The sequence below is a fragment of the Apium graveolens genome, chromosome 2, assembly GCF_009905375.1.
Source record: "Apium graveolens cultivar Ventura chromosome 2, ASM990537v1, whole genome shotgun sequence".
NCBI classification, from domain to species: domain Eukaryota; kingdom Viridiplantae; phylum Streptophyta; class Magnoliopsida; order Apiales; family Apiaceae; genus Apium; species Apium graveolens.
This window is the reverse complement of record NC_133648.1, coordinates 116833578-116841261: the sequence shown is the minus strand read 5'-3', so window position 1 is coordinate 116841261 and position 7684 is coordinate 116833578.

Sequence of the window (7684 nt, the reverse complement as noted above, 5' to 3'; positions counted from 1 at the left end):
GGGTATTAAGCCTTATCCGGGTTGGCTTTGCTTGTTTATTTTCGCTTTAGTCCGGGTATGGTACCAACCCGGATTGATGTTTGCTTGTTTGCTTAATGTATTTAGAAAATAACCCGGATTTGAATGCTTATCTGGGTTGCTTTTTGCTTTTAATTTTGCTCTCAATCCGGGCATGATGCCTTCCCGGGTTTATGTTTGCTTGTTGGCTTTATGTACTTAGGAAATATAAGTACATGATGGTTGTTTTAACCCCGATTCGAATGCTTATCCGGGTTGTTTTATGTTTTCAAAGTTGCTTTCAATCCGGGCATGATGCCTTCCCGGGTTGATGTTTGCTCTATTTACTTAGAAATTTTCTAAGCAAATAGTGGTTGCTTTTGTTTTTTGCTTTGAATCTGGATATTAGACTATATCCGGATTGTTTTTTGCTTTGTTTAAAAGTAATAACTTTTCAGGAAAGGAAAATTCTTTTCATTGAATTGGAAATTTTCTTAATACAAAATATAGAACCATAGATTGGTTGCTTGCCATAGGCTACAAGTTTTGGCTGCTTTTGGTTGCTTCTTTCACTGGTAAAATTTTTTGAGCCTGAGTTCATGCCATGTATTTGGTATTTCAGATTCATCCATGTTCATGAGCTTATATGTTCCTGGCCTTAGAACTTCCTTGACTTTATATGGGCCTTCCCACCTTGGCATTAGCTTCCCAGTGATGGTGGGATCTGAAGCTTCCGTGTCTCGAAGGACCAAGTCTCCAACTAGAAAGTTTTTGACCCGGGACTTCTTGCTGAAGTGCTCTTTGGTTTTCTCTTTATACTTTTCCATTCTTGCCACCGCCTGGTCTCGGACTTCATCAATTAGCTCAATATTTATCCTGAGCCCCTCTTCATTTGCTATGTTATCAAAGTTGATTGCTCGATGGGAGGGGGATCCCACTTCGATTGGTAACATAGCTTCAGTTCCATAAGCCAGTTTGAAGGGGGTTTCTCCCGTGCTTGTCCGGGGGCTTGTTCTGTATGCCCAGAGTACATTAGGCAATTCTTCTGGCCATTTGGTTTTGCTTTCCCTGAGCCTCTTCTCTATCCCCCTAAGAAGTATTCAATTTGTTACTTCAACTTGGCCATTCCCTTGAGGGTAGGCTACAGATGACTTCTTGTGCCGGATACCCCGTTCTTGAAGGTAGGATTCAAATTCTGAACCAACGAACTACGGACCATTATCTGAGGCTAGTACTCTCGGGATCCCGAACCTCATCAGAATGTTGTCCATGAATTTGATGCAATCTTGCTGGTTTATTGTTCTCATGGACTTTGCTTCTACCCATTTTGTCATATAATCAATTGAGACTAGTAAGTACCTGTAATAACCCCAATTTTTGAGAAATTTTGAAACCCTTATGAATAGTGTTTTTGCTGAACGAGAAAACTTTTCATGCCACGCTATGTAGGGGTTCTGTTATTGATCTTATGGGATATTATTAGTACTCTATGTGGTATATAAGTGTATGTAAAGATCGTCAGAATCCAATTCCGAACACTTTGGTTTTTCCCGGAAATCCACAAGATACGGAGAGAATTGAGTATAAGGTAACAGGATAAAAAGGATTTAAATTAAAGGATTATAATAGAGGATCATAAAAAGGAATATAATGTATTGAGAAAGGTTAAGGGAACCTAAGTAATAAGATCCCGGGTATGATCCTTCAAACGATAAACGAGAACGAAAGTTAAGCAAACCGTATAACAGATCAGCGGTCATTAGGCAAACGATTAGGAAGTTAATCAAAGGGATTAGTGGGAATGATGTCATCCAACCAATAGAAAGAGGACAAGGAAGGGAGAATGACATCATGAGGATGATATAAGCATGACATGGGAAGGAAGGAGGTGTGGTTGAATGAGAACCACACAAATTCAAGGGCAAGAAGGTAATTGACTAAAGCAAGCACAAAAACCAAGCAACCAAGCCAAGCAAAAATCATTTTCATCAAAAATCAAAAGCAACCAAGGCTTTGTTCATGAAGCTCTCGGGTGGTTTTCTTAAAATTTGAAGATCCAAGCTCCACCACTTACTATTTAGCAAGGTAATTATCTAAGCTTCCCCATGGATAGTTACATACTTCCTATAAGTTTAAGCTTCTAATTCCAAGCCAATCTTTTTCTATAAATCAAGGAAGAAGATGGTGAATAGTAACCTTCAAGAAATAACTTTAGTTTTCTTGAATTTTTATGAAAGATTAAGGTTATACAAGCAAGGATCAAGGTTCTTTTAGGCATTCAAAGCTCTTGGGTTGTGTTAGGAAGCTTCAAGGAGGTATAAACAACTTTCACCTTTAACTTATAGTTTAAACTTTGAGTTTTGATGAGTTTATGGATGGATTAATGTATATATAGAAACATCCATGTATGTATAGCAAGATCCATGTATGTTAGATGGTTTGGTTGGATTTGTGGTGATTTTGGATATGAATCTTGGTTAATGGTTAATGAATCTTAAGTTATGGTTAGTAGATCATGTTTGTGGTTGAATAAGTTGGAAAACCTTGAGATTATGGACTGACTTTGCCTTGATATAAGTTGTGTTTGAGGTATTGATGATGGTTGGGTGGTTTGTAGTGAATTGGTAAAGAATTGGAGTGGTATAAATATTGGTAATCGCGTAAACATAGCCGTCGTAACGTCCGATTTTCTTTAGACTGTTTTGTGAATAACATTAGGACCCGAGGACCCCCTGCTAGATTGTGACCACTGCCATGTTTAGGTAGCTCATGTTACGAGCTTCGTTTTGATATGTAGTTCGTTCGATTCCGATGCACGGTTTAGGAGAAACGACCGTTTCAAGTAACGGCGTTTCGCGAATGAAACATTTCCCCTCGCCTTACTTTGAAACATAGGTTAAAGACCAAAAAGGACTAATTGAAGTATGAAACATTTATGGTAAGTGTGTTAGGCAGTTGGTAAGACACTCGCGAAGGAATCGTCTTAAAACTCGTAAAGGTTAAATTATTAAAAATGGTGGAGCCGAGGGTACCCGAGTGACTTAAGCGAATCAGTGAGCGCAAAACGAGCGTTAGAGTCTAAGTTAGTTAAAGTATAGATTTACAAGTGACTTTGGTTTAATTCCAACTTACTTGTTGCTTATAGGTTACCAGACTCGTCCCGAGCCATTCGTAACCCCCAGTCGCTCAGGCAAGTTTTCTACCCGTTATACTGTTGCTGTGATGTAAATATTTGTATATGCATTATCTTGTGATATTGCATGATTGTTATTAGCAAATTTTGCGATATATTGGAGCATGCTAATATGGTATATATGCATGTCTGTTTCGTAATCTGGTTATCTATCTGTTGATTTCAATGCTTATAGTTGCATAATACCTATGCTAGAAATAAGCAAGTAGTTGCGTATACCCTTAGTATAGGGGATAAAAGGTGAACATATTTCTAAACCGGGAGTCGATGTTCCCGAGTATATTATATATATATATATTTATTTATATATATATATATATGGATATAGTTTTTAAAACTATTAATCGAATAAGGTTTATTCGATAACTTTAACTTTATTTTATTATTGAATATTATTTTGAATATTCATTCGAGGACTTATGACTCCTTTTACTTTATTAATGAATATTATTTTGAATATAATTCGAAGGCGTATGACTCCTTTTATTTATTTATCTGAATATTATTTTGAATATAATTCGAAGGCGTATGACTCCTTTTATTTATTTATCTGAATATTATTTGAATATTCATTCGAAGGCTTATGACTCAGTTTATATTATTTAATGAATATTATTTGAATATTCATTTGAGGATCTATGACTCCGATTAATTGCTGAAATATATTCTTTATTTTATTAAAGAATAAGGTGTTAATAATCAAACTTATTTTCGATTATTCAAATAAAGATAATACTTTCATATAAGTATATCTTTGGTTATTTAATACTCGTTTCAAGTATAAGTTTTAAAACTTCTACTTCAATTATTTTTATAAAAGATTATTCTTTATGGGAATATTATTTAAATAATAATATTCAGTCATTTTCTAAATGTTCTGGGGACTGATTTACTTCATTAAATCAGCTTTACTCCAAACACTCTTTAAAGTGTTTTCGAGTCTTCAAAATGATTTTTAAAAGTTAGAGCGGATCCCAAAACTCATTTTTATATTTAAGATCTTCCTTTAAAGGGGATTTAAATACTCGTTCAAAACCTGGGGAATCTGGCTCTGTGGTGTATTTTATATTCGCAACAAGGTTGCAGTTTTGGTAAATGAATTGATTACTTACCCAACGTTCGGGAAGTAAGTCCATCTATTGAGTCGGCATAAGCAACATGGGCGCAGTGGGCGTCCATGATAGTGTAAGTGGCTCAGTGGGAGTCCATCAAATGCATAAGTGGCTGAGTGGCAGTCCAGCATAAGGTCTTAATTACGACCAGGGTGATGACCAGTGGGGAATTCGTCCATCTACTAGTAGAAAAGGTTACTTATGGGTATCTTTGCCTGATCAGCAAGATATCTGGTTTATGCCAAAGGTTTTCTTTTCCTTCCAAATTCATTGGATATTGCAACTCTGTTCATACTTTACATAACAGAGGTTCAAGGAAATGTTTAAGAGATATATATATGTGGATATATATATATCGGGACTAAATAAAGTATCTCGTAACTTTATTTCATTCAATAATATTTCAAAGATTGAATCTATTCAAATCTTGTCTTGTAATCTCATCTATGTGATGAACTTTTGAAACTAATTATAACTTGAACGGTGGTAGTTCAAGTAGTATTTGGGAAAGATATAAGTATATTGGGGTATTTGGTAACCTCATCTTTTAAACTTATATCTAGTTAATAATTGTCTTATGTATGACAAAGATTTTCAGAAAAACGTTGAGACAAGGTTAGGTATATGAGATCACCTTGCAACGATATTTTTTTTATACAGTTATACACTGGGACTTTGTGTATATTATGCATGGAAGAGGACTTCCAATATTTTGAAAAGTATATATGTATATATACTGAATATTTTGCGACTTCATCGCATTAAGATATCAAACTTGGTTCATTTCTTTTGACCAAGACTTTCATAAGTATTATGAGTAGGCTCATATATTGTAAATCATTATACATATTATTTTGGTGGGCTTGCTGCTCACCCTTGCTTTATTTCTTCATCACACAACAACAGTTAGGAAAGATGGCCAGACTCCAGCAGACCCAGCGCAAACGCGTGGGAAGCGTCCCGCGTCTTCCCGTTGATGTTGTAGCTGCTATAGCTGCAGAGGTAGATCTATTGTAGATCAGACCATCTACTTTTGAGAATCAATTATGTATAATTATAACTTGTGGCAGATAATGGCAATTAACTGTAAATTTATCAAGTAATCATTTTGGGTTGTAATAACTTTTAAATTGTGGATTCAAAGACTTGTACTTATTTAAATTTCATCTCTGAGACTATAACGGGTTGTGGTGTGTGTTAGTGTGGGGTCACAGCATAAGGTTATTATTATTAATTAAGTGAAGTGATATTGTGGAAAGAAAGACCGTGACGACCCGGATCCCCGACCCCGGATCTGGGGGTGTTACAGAAATGGTATCAGAGCTAAGCGTTATAAACCTCAGAGATGATGGGACGTTAAGATAATAAGTTCACTAAGATAATAAGAACTCTTGCCAAGTTCATAGTCGGGCTACCTAACGTAGTACTGACAGTTAAAACCCTTATGGGAACCCTTATAAATGTAGCGATAGAAGCGTAGTTCGTTATCGTATAGAGTAGCGGGACTCCGAACCCTGAGTTGAGGAGCAACAGCGCGATGATGTTTTATTACTAATTGGAGATCGGATTGTGGATCCGATAGAGTGTCCTAATGCAGGACCGGATGATGTTGATATTAAGGGTGTAGCGGTTGAGGATGTTGTCCTAGAAGGGATTGTTGCCGAGGAGGATCCCGTGGAGGATCCTGACAAGAATGAATAAAGGACCACTGAGGAATTGATGACCATGATTAGGTCGACTACCAGAGGTAGGATTGGTCGGTCACTACCGGAGGTTCGTTCAAGTTTGTGAAGATAGTAGCCCCTTTAACGCGGCTTACTCGTAAGACTGAGAAGTTCGAATGGACAGAGAAATGTGAGAACAGCTTTCAAGAACTGAAGCAGAGGTTGGTGATGGCCCCTATGCTGGCGTTGCCGGATAGAAAAGGAGATTTTGTGAGTTGTAAGTGACGCTTCGCATAAGGAATTAGGGTGCTTCTTATATAGCACAGCAAGATAATCGCGTCTGCGTCAAGACAATTAAGGGAATATAAAATTCGATATCCCCACCCATGAGCTTGGGCTCGTGGCAATAGGTTTGCCCTAAATATTGGAGGCACTACTTGTATGGATAGAAGTGCGAGATTTACACAAACCATAGGAGCTCTAGTATATTTTGCGTAGAAAGAGCTCAACATACGCCAGAGGAGGCGGTTAGAGCTAATCAAGAATTATGATTGGGAGATTCTTTATCATTCGGGGAAAGCCTATATGGTGGCTGATGCCCTTAGTAAAAAGGAGAGACTCAAGATGATAATGTCTTTTGGAGAGTTTATAAGAGACTTTGAGAAAATGGAAATAGTAGTGAAGGTAACCGGAGCCGGTACCGAAAAGCTGTTTGAGATAGCAATACAGCCCGAATTATTGGAAAAGAACATATTGTGCCAGTAAAGGTGATGAATGAAGGCAGAGAGCCAACAAATAAATATGAGATTAATACCGAGAAAGATGATAAGGGAATAATGAGGTATTCCTACAGAATTTGGGTTCCAATTGTTCAAGAGCTTAAAGATGAGATCTTAGATGACAGCTAGTTGAGGAATAAGATTTAGAGCAAACCCTGAATGTGATAGTCAGGGAGGTTGCCATCAAGAAAGAAAGAACCCATAACATAATGAAGTGAAAATGAGGATTTAAAATATGAAGGATGACCCCGATTATGGGGAGGAGGAGGAAATGTTCAGACTTCAGAAACAGAAGTCGAGTAAGGAAAGGAGACCTGAGACGGTACTCCTATATGATAATTTATGGCCCTTTCTAGACAGAACTTAGAGTATTATCCCCAACCACCACCTTGAGGAAACAATGCGGTAGGAAATTCTTTCATGACCTTTAAGTCGCTAAGCTCTTAGAGTTCTAAGGAACAAGCTGACCCAGTCGAGGCAAGAGCCTGGCTAAAGGAAATATAGGAATCATTTGAGATTCTAAATGATTGACGAACCACAAAAGACTGTTTTTGTCACTTACCCTCCTAAGAGAGAGACCACCCGCTGGTGAAAGACCAAGAAAGGCACGGAGCCAGAGGTTAGAATAAACTTATTTAAGTTCAGTCAATTGTTTTCAGGAAAGTACTTCCCAAAGTTATGAAGATAGTGTAAAAGCTTTAGACCCAGAACAAAGGCAGACGAGTATGATGAATTGTGAATCTAAGTTGTAAAAGTTGTTAAGATTCGTTCTGAAGACGCGAATCCAGAATGACGGGATATTTGAAATCAATGCTTATGTTGTGTTGGTTCATGAAATAATGATAAGAGAGAGGAAAATAAAAAGGAATTGAAGTGGAAAGGAATAAAAAGGCAACAGAGTTTGAGGAATGATAAGGGAGTTGGGTATGAGGAAACCCT